The sequence below is a fragment of the Mirounga leonina genome, unplaced genomic scaffold, assembly GCF_011800145.1.
Source record: "Mirounga leonina isolate KUSES-001 unplaced genomic scaffold, KU_Mleo_1.0 Mir_125, whole genome shotgun sequence".
Classification (NCBI taxonomy): Eukaryota; Metazoa; Chordata; class Mammalia; order Carnivora; family Phocidae; genus Mirounga; species Mirounga leonina.
Window position 1 is genome coordinate 49,352,651 of NW_023270305.1, and position 9,838 is coordinate 49,362,488.

At 39.7% G+C, this 9,838-nt stretch overlaps 1 protein-coding gene across 3 annotated transcripts in view; it reads right to left on the minus strand.

Moving 5' to 3' along the window:
* AFTPH (aftiphilin) overlaps positions 1 to 9,400 on the minus strand; it is a 68,624-nt gene extending 59,224 nt beyond the window's left edge. For 2 of the 3 annotated variants that reach the window (XM_035001425.1, XM_035001424.1), the window contains exon 1: positions 9,139 to 9,372. The gene's annotated coding sequence lies outside the window, so the exon portion shown is untranslated. Of the gene's footprint in view, positions 1 to 9,138 lie in introns of all 3 variants that reach the window. The other variant, XM_035001427.1, reaches the window with a different exon arrangement.
* Between the last annotated feature and the right edge of the window lie 438 nt (positions 9,401 to 9,838).

Genomic DNA, 9,838 nt, shown 5'->3' on the forward strand with positions numbered 1-9,838 from the left:
TAGAGGAATGCGTCTGAAATATGAAAGGAGTAAGAAGAAATGACAACTTAACTATAGGTAAAAAGTCATGAATATTCTCTCTTTTTTTAAAGTAATGAATAGTCAAACATTCCAGTTTGGGCTTCAGGAAAGAGAAAATTTGAATGAGATTCCTGAAACTCTTGGTGTTTTTTGTTTTTTTAAGGAACAAAGATGCTATTAAAAATATCCAGTGCAAAAAGAGTTAATTTATCTCTTAATGTAGGTCCATGACTTTTTAAAAATAGCTACTACAAGCAAAAGTCTTAAGAAATCAATGCCTCAGATTTTTGAGTGTCACTGTAGCAAAAGTGTTTTACCTGAAAATAGTCCAGGTCAACATTTCTGCATCCAAATAACAAGATGAGAGATGATTAACCATAGCAAAACAGAAAATACTACAAAACATAAGCAATGACTAAGAAGAAAATACCCCCAAAACACCCACCTTGGAGGGCGGGTGAGGCAGAAATATTATTCATTTTATCTCTTTAAATAACTGTGGTCTCATTAAGATATATGCAAATATTAAAGATCCTACTCCTAGAAGTCTTGCTTTGAAAAGTATCATTTAAAAGAATAAGGTGTGAATTAAGAATGATATCCTCTATTACCTAAACATGGAATTGTTATTTAACATAAAAATTCAATGTTAGCAATGTAGAATTTTTACATTTGTTGTTAAAACTTGTTAGGTATTTTATTTATTTTTTTTGCTGCTCATGTAAAATGGGGTCTCCACTTCCATCCTATTTTCTTTTTTTTTTTTAAAGATTTTATTTTTTTTATTTGAGAGAGTTAGCAAGAGCAGGAACACAAGCAGGGGGAGTGGGAGAGGGAAAAGCAGGCTTCCCGCTGAACAGGGAGTCCGATGCGGGGCTCGATCCCAGGACCCTGGGATCATGACCTGAGCTGAAGGCAGACGCTTAACAACTGAGCCACCCAGGCGCCCCTCCATCCTATTTTCTAACTGCTAAGTACTATTTATAAAATTGAAAGCTCCTGTTACTTGTAAAGTTTACCATCACATCATAAGCAAACTGGAGTAGTTTGACCATTTCCTTTCCAATTCTTATGTCTTTTTCTTTATTGATTGTGCTGGCTAATGCCTCCAATACCAAATCTAATAGTAGTGGTGATAGTAGGCATTAGTATCCCCCCTAAATTAAGATACCGATTTTTTATCTGAGGCATACATACATTTTATCATATTATAGAACTATCCAATAATTCTTATTTTAAATTGCTTTGTTAAAAAAATTAAAAATGAGTTTCAAAATTTATGGAGCGAGTTACAGTATTTAAGGAGAGAATTACATAATTTTTCCTTAAATCTGTTAAATCAACAAAAAACCCAATACTTATTCATAATTGTTTTCAATGTGTTCGTGAGGGAAGAAGCCCAGTTTGTTTTCTGCTGCTGGAAAAAGGTATGTTTCCAAGTAACCAAATAAGCATTGTGTTAGATTACTTGCCTGACTACACATGTCAAACAGAAATATTTAACTTAATTGATCCAATTTACTCCTTACTTTCACTTTTACAAATAAGTCTCAAAACAAACTTAAATTTTCTTGTTCAGTATGAAACATATTCAAATTAGTATAAGTTCTAACAGGTTTCATCCAGGCTCTTTTCTTATTCAACTTCCCCCCAAACAATCTCATCCACCTAAGGCTTTAATGACCACATTCTAGGACTGCCAGATTTATCCCTACAGCCCAGCTCTCGTAAACCTGAGCTCCAGACCTGCCAGGCCAACACTCTACTAGTTCTCTCCACTTGAATTCCTCAACTCAAACCTAGCTTAACAGGAAGAGAACTCAAGCTTTTCTTCCTCAGATCTGGTCCTCTTCCAGGGCTCTCTAACTCAGGGAATGGCCCCTCTACTCACCTAGTTACTAAGTCAGAAACATGAGGGCCACCTTTGAGGAAGCTCCTCACCTTCCCCTATCTTCTAAATAACCATTTTCATCTCATAAATCCCTCAATTCTAGAATATCTGTACCTCCTTTCACCTCCTGTGACTTGTTCTGGTCTAAGTTGCCATTATCATTTAAACAGCCCCTTCTTGACTGGTTTCAATCATGCCCAACCCAAGTAATCTTTTAAAAAGTCAATCTGATCACACTGATTCCCTGATTGTGATAAAGATTTTTAAAAAATCTTTAATAAAATTTATATAAGCCATTCCCATCTCTCCAGTCACCTTCTCTCCCCTTCCCCTATTGTTTCCAATGCTCTAAACTAGGCCCTCTTTGATTTATTGAAAGGCAAACATTCTTTTGTGCCACAGGGCCTTTGCACCTATAGCCTATTGCCTAAAACATTCCCACACATCCTTCAATTCTTAGATGAGGGATCAATTTCTCAGGTAAATTTCCTAACACCCTCCCCCAAGTCCTATATTTCATTCAGAGCATAAGAACTGCAGTAAGTTACAGTCTGTAATTAAACACTTATAATTTGAAAAATGACTGTGCATACTGTGCATCTTATGAAAAACATACTGACAAACTGAAATATAAGAAGTGATTTTTAAAAACTTATTTACTGCTTTCCAGAGTAGTGAAGTTAATCTTATATTTCTTTTCCATAGATAAAAATAAGTCAGTGTCATGCTCCAGAGCAGCACTGTCCAACTGAAATACAACTCGAGCCACATATACAATTTTAACTCTTCCAACGGTCAATTAAAAAAGCAGATGAAATTATATGCTTAACCCAAAGCATTTAAATTATTTTAATATACGATCAACCTAAAATATATATCTTAACATTAGTTTTGAAATCTGGTGTGTTTTTTACACTTAGAGCACATCTACTTTGGACTGGCTTTATTAAAAGTGTGACACGTGGCCAGTGGTTATTGTGCTGCACAACATAGTTCCAGAAGATAATGTCTTTTTTTTCTTTTAAATATTTTATTTATTTATTTAACAGAGAGAGACACAGTGAGAGCAGGAACACAAGCAGGGGGAGTGGGGGAGGGAGAAGCAGGCTTCCCGCTGAGCAGGGAGACCGATGCGGGCTGGATCCCAGGACCCTGGGACCATGACCTGAGCCGAAGGCAGACACTTAACGACTGAGCCACCCAGGCGCCCCTAATGTTGTCTTTCTTGTACTTAAATAGCTTGTTAACATAATCAGAGTTATTTTAAAAAGAACATGGCAGGGGTGCCTGGGTGGCTCAGCTGGTTAAGCATCTGTCTTCGGCTCAGGTCATGGTCCCAGGGTCCTGGGATCGAGCCCCGCATCGGGCTCCCTGCTCAGCGGGAAGCCTGCTTCTCCCTCTCCCACTCCCCCTGCTGTGTTCCCTCTCTCGCTGTGTCTCTGTCAAATAAATAAATAAACCTTAAAAAAAGAAAAAAAAAAGAACATGTCATTAAGCCATTTTAAATTCATATCAAATAAGGACACATCTCCCTTTAAACCCCTCAAAAATGTTTAAATTACGCAAATATTCCATACTGCTGAAAAGCCTAAATCCAAAATAAAAATTCAGGTAAACAGTTTAAAAACTGCATTTTTACTGATCACCTGAGGAGATTAAAGGAAGATGGGTACTCTCAAACACTGTTTGTAGATAAGTGTTTTTATTATAACCTCTTGGAAAGCAACTGGTTTTCCCTTTGATTTAGTAACTCCACTTCTAAGACTCAGTCCTATGGAAATAACCAAAAACAAAGTCAAAGATCACAAACTTTTTCACCAAGATATAATACGATTCATACATACATGTGTATGTGACACTCATATACCCACGGCGGGGCGGGGCGGGGGGGAGGCGGGAAAACTGAATGCAATCCAAAACATTTGGTTATCTCTTTGTAGTGTGATGACTAATATTCCTTTTAACACATATTATTCCTTTTAACATATATTTACTGAGTGTTACTCTGTGCCAGGCATTAAAACAGATGAGTCCCTGCCATCAAGGGGCATACCAGTTTTCTTTACGCTTTTCCACATCTTCCAACTATTCTATAATAAACATATTATCCTTTCGTAATTTTAATAACCAGAAAAAATATAATATGGATTTGATTTGGACAAATCAACTGAAAAGAGATATCCACCTGGGGAAGAATTTGAATATAGCTTTGAATATTAGTTTAGATGAAAATTTTCTGAAATGGCAAGGGAAGTTTAGTTGACTAACACAAAACAAAACAGTCTGTATGATAAGACTTCAGTTTGTTAAAAGGGCATACACACACACACATATATAATGTGGGGAAAGTTATACATTAAACTGTTAACGGGATATTTCTGAATAGCAGGAATGTGATTTTCTTTTCTTCTTTTTTTTTTTGCTTGCCAATTTTCTACAATGCCCCTGTAATAAAAGACTATTTTCAAAAATTAAAATATATATATACAGCCACTATTTCTGAGCATCTACTACATACAAAACTGTGCTAGGTTCTATAAGAGGTAGAAATGAGTAAAAGGAGTCACAATCTTAAAGAAAACTACAACTAATTAGGGGGAACAACAGAAGAGAAAAATAAAATTAACACAAGCCAGAATATAAACATCAAATGAAGTAAAATGTAGTTACAAGGATTCGAAGAAAAAGATCTTACTTGATTGCAAAGAGAAGAATGGTGAAAATGAGAAAAAGCTTAGTAGAGATAGAATCTGAAATGAAAAGGGTTTTAACTGACAGAGGTAACAGCAGGCACTAAAAATAAAGTATGGGGCAAGTGTCAAAGAACAGTAAGTCACATAATAGGAGTTTGGCTAGAATGTAGGATATTTGAAGGAAGTAGGCAGTATGCTGGAAAAGTGGGCTGTGAGGGCCTTGAATTTTCATAAGGGAGTACCTCTAAGTTTTTCGAATTTAGCAATGGGGAAATTACTAGAGGTTCCAATTCAAGAAACTGTCCATATCACTGTAACCACCTCCTAATGGAATCTTCCTGCTTCCACTCCTGCACTCTATAGCCTATTTTTTGTACAGCAGCCAGCCAGATCCTTTTTTTCCCCCTAGCCAGAACCTTTTAAAACAGATTATGTCACATCTCTACTCAAAAATCCTACAATGGCTTCCCATTTCACACAGTAAAAAGCCAAAGTCATTAGAATTTCTACAAAGCCCTGCAATACTGCCCTCTTACCCTCTAACTCTGGGATCACATATACTACTTTTCCCCTTGCAATTCTTTGACTATTCCAGGCATACTTCCGCTTCTATCACTCTTCCCTTGTATTTTCCTCACCAACTTCAGGTCTTCAGCTTTCTCTGAGCCCATCCTATATAAAAAAGCAAGCCCCAACAAAACAACCTCCTACTCCTATCTCTAAGACAAAAAGTCTGAACTCCTGTATCCTTCCAAATGGACTGTTTTTCTTTGTGATACTTAACATCATCTGCCACCTCTATATTTTATTTTTTTAATCCCCACACACATATATATACACACACAAATGCAAGAAAATGAAGCTCAATAAGGGCAATTTTTTTTTCTTATTTGTTCATTTCAGTACAGCATCTAGAACAGGGCCTCACATACTGCAGCAAGAATGAAAGAGAATACCATAGTGTTAGTTGAAATGGCTTATGGCATTTTTTAAAGTATTTACATCAATAGAGCCTACAGTAAATTTATTCTAATTTACTACTTTATTTTCCTCTGGGAACTATTCACCAAAACAGTGCTTATAAATTAAGCTTTGAGCATACAGACAACCTTTAATTTACTAGCAATTTATCTCTGCAAGGTTTACTTAAGATTGAAGAAGAAAGGAGAGAGTATTAATCCTATCTTCCTTCTTTTTTTCATTTCTCCCAAACTAATGAGCAATGATTCCCCACCTCTCTGCTTCCTCCCCAGTGTATAGTTTCTGACTTTTTCCTTTTCCCAGGGAATAGGTCTAATCCAGACCTACGAGCCCCAACCGCAGGGTAAGGCCAGAAATAGAAACTAGAGTTTGAGTGTGATACAGGGCTGCTGAGATGGCTGGCAGGAGTAAGAGGAGAGCCCAGGCAAGGGAGGTTACTGCAGAGGAACCTCGGAAGGGGAACAATTCTTTAAATATTTTCAAGTTAGAACCTCCTTATATTTTAAAGGAAAGTCAATACAAAATGACACTTAACTACTTCCCTGTCCTCTTTTTAAATATACAATGCTAAAAGACAAAGTGACACTTTATTTTAAAATGAAAAACCTGACCTTTTATTATGATTTCAAGCACACAAGTTTAGGAAAAAAATATAATGAATGATCAAGTACCCACCACTTAGCTGTGTTAAATCTTAACCTTTTACGAAATTGCTTCAGATTTATATTAAAAACAGTAAAGCTATGGTTGAAAAACACAGGCCCTTCCTAGATCCTTTATCCCTCTTCAGTTTTTCAGAGGTAACTTTTATTCTCATTTGGTATTTATCATTCCAATGAATGTTTTTATACTTTTGCTACATATTCCATGATTCCCAGAAAATATATTGTATAGTTTTGCATGTTTTAAAAACTCTATTAAAATTACATAAATATAGGCAAAACTATCATATTATATCCTGGCTCTGTTACCAGCTGTTTGACCTTAGGCAAGTTGCTTAACATCTGTGCCTCAGTTTCTTTCCTAAAAAATGGGGATACCACTATGAGTTTATAGGGTTGTTATGAGGATTAAATGAGTTAATATACTCTAAATAAATCACTTAGATAAGTATCTCACTCATCAGTATTAGTAATTATCATAAAGTTGCAAAAGGACATGTGATTGTATTATATATACACACTCTGAGAAAAGACTAATTATTGAATTGATAGATATATATAACCCATATAATGCCAGACATTTTTCAAATTGTGTAAAAAGTATAAATACTTACGAAGTTCAGGCTGGAAAGATTCACTAGCCTAAATAAAGAGGAACTGAAACTGCTAAGAAAGAAACTGAAACTGCTAAGAGAGAATAAAGTCCTTATTTTTTAACTTATGAATTGTAGGTAACATTAAATTACAATATAAACATTTAATTTAAATAATTTATGACAGTTTAAAAATACCTAAATACGTAATGGCCTCCTTTATGAGTTTTGGTGGGTAGGGTTATGAGAGAAGGGGTAATTCCTCAATGGGAAGCTATGCAAAGACTTTTTATTTTTATTTTATTTTTATTTCCTTTTTTTTTTTTTTTTTTAAGATTTTGTTTATTTGAGAGAGAGAGAGACAGCGAGAGAGGGAACACAAGCAGGGGGAGTGGGAGAGGGAGAAGCAGGCTTCCCGCTGAGCAGGGAGCCTGATGTGGGGCTTGATCCCAGGACCCTGGGATCATGACCTGAGCAGAAGGCAGACGCTTAACGACTGAGCCACCCAGGCGCCCCTCAAAGACTTTTTAGACTGTTAATTTAGCTCTCACAGAAAAATAAAACATTTGGTACTCAAATTTCACTTGTTTTCTGAACTCTTAACTAACTGCAAGTAAAACAAATTAAAATTTTAAATGATGTTTCATAATAGGATTCATCTAGATTACAAAATTTTCATAAAGACAACTGGATTCTGCAAAATTTATCCATGCAATTATGGACTCAGTATCTAATTATGGAAACCTTTGATATAGGATTATTTTTTAATAGTCTCTAGGTTAAAAATCCGAAAACAAAAACAAATGCCCTACATATTATGTGAATTCTAGTGTATTTCTTACAAGAGCTTTTTAAAGGTTTTAAAAATAAATCTATACTTTGAAGATCAATTAATGTATCTGATTGATACATAAAGGAATTCGATCTAATAAGCATTTACTAGGTGTCATTTACTGGGCTAAATATTTTATACAAGATCTTTAAATCCATGTACTGTATCTTCATGGACAAAATTTACAAGGCTACCATAGGTACTCTGTATAGACACATATACTTCTGCAAACAGTTAAAAATGACTACTACAAAAGCCAACATTTAAGCAGGCAAAGCATATAAAATGTAGATAAACTGTTCAAATTATATCCATGGAACAGTGCTGAAACATTTGTTTCCCCTAGAGTTTGGCATATATTTCAATGTCTAAAAGGTTAACAGTAACAATTAAATGTAACATCAAAGATCTGTCTCCCCCTCCCACCCTCAAAATAAAAAACAAAAAAACCCAAACAACCCAATTCGGAGTATGAGAAAATACTCCGTGAAAGCCAGTGAAGAGGGAAGATTAAAGTTCAAAAGTAAAGTTTTACTTTTCTTCTCCTAAAGTGAGAACTCTGAAACGGAACCACTGCTTTTAATTTGCCCCCTTCCCATGCCCCCACTAAAACATTTACAAATATGAGTTAGTCCTTTCCTCGGCCCCCAAGATAAGATTCAGTGGGAAACCAAGCTAAAACTTGCTAAACCACTAAGAGAAAAACCCAGCCACTCTCAGTACTTTCCTAATGGAGAAAAGACCCTACCACTATTCACCCTATACTCTTGTCCTCTGCCTAAGCAAGACACTGCACCTGCCAAACTGGGAGCGTAAAGAATAATAGTCCAACTTTGCGAACACAATCTGGGGAGGAGACAGATTTCTTTAGGAGTGCAAGAAAGGAGCAGAAAAGATCCTTTCAGGAGCGGATGCATGAGCTTTGGGGCTCTCCTCTGCCTGTTGGAGGACTCAAAATCCGCTTGCTTCAGAGACCCTTGGAAGCAGCCGCACTCCGGTCGCAGCCGGCCTCGGGCCTGAGAGAAGCAGGCAGTGTTTACACCTGTCACGAGGAAGGGGGAGGGAAAAAGAGGAAGCCCGAGCAAAGCCCCAAACTTCACAGCCCCCGGAGGGAGCGGCCGGCCGGAGCTGTGGGCAGGTGGAAGCGGAGGGGCAAGGCAAGTCGGCGGCGGCCGGGGATGTGGGAACCGCTCACACTTCCCCGGCCGGTGCCCGGGATGGCGGGGAGGGATCTGTGCGGTTTGGACGCTGCCGTCGACGTCCCCGCACCCGCCGCGGAAGAGAGCAGAGCCCAAGTCCGGAGCCCGCAGGCCCGCAGAGCCGGCACCGTCCCTGTCCCCGCAGTCCCAGGCTCCGCGGCAGGCAGGTGCTCCCGGCCCGGGCAAGGATCCGGCCAGTGGGCCGGGCCGGGTCCCAGCACCCTGTTTCCCCGGCGCGGCCGGGGAAGCGGAGCGGTGGCGCTTACCTGGCTCGTTCGGGGCGGCCGCGATGGGCATGGCTCAGGGGCCCGGGGAGTAACTGGCTCCCCGGGGAAGGACCGGCTAGTCCGACGCGGAGCTGGTGAGAGCGGAAGGCAGGCTGCTCACAGCCCTGTCAGCAAAGCAGCGCCATGGGCGCCCACCCGGAGTTTCAGCGCTGTCGCGGGACCCCCATCCCATCACCCTCCGCCCTCTTCCGCCGCCGCCGCCGCCGCCTCCTCCACCTCCTCCTCCGCCGAGACCCCCCGCCCACTCCACACACTCTCCCATCATGCAGCGGGGGAACCGCTGCCGCCGACACGTCACTTCCGGGCGCAGGTGGCTAGGTCGGGGCCGGGCGCTGGTGGGTACGGCGGGGGGGGGGTGGGGGAGGACACTCCAGGGGAATTAGTGTCACAGAACGCTTACCCCTGCGCAGGCGCGGTCGTGCAGAGTGCCGGCCGCCATTTTGGGTGTGGGCAAGCTGCCCTTTTTCTTTACTTCCTTGTGAGTCATCAAGCTGTTGCGGGGAAAGACGTCTTTCCGCATTCCGCCTGCCGCTGAAGCTGCGCTCCAGGCGAGGGACAGGTGCTTTTCAGCCGGTTAACGATATCGTTCAGTCAAGACCGAGTTAAGTCTCTTGCTCTCCAAATAAAATTGCCAAGATTTTGAAATACAGAACCATATCTTCTCCACCAAAAACCTACC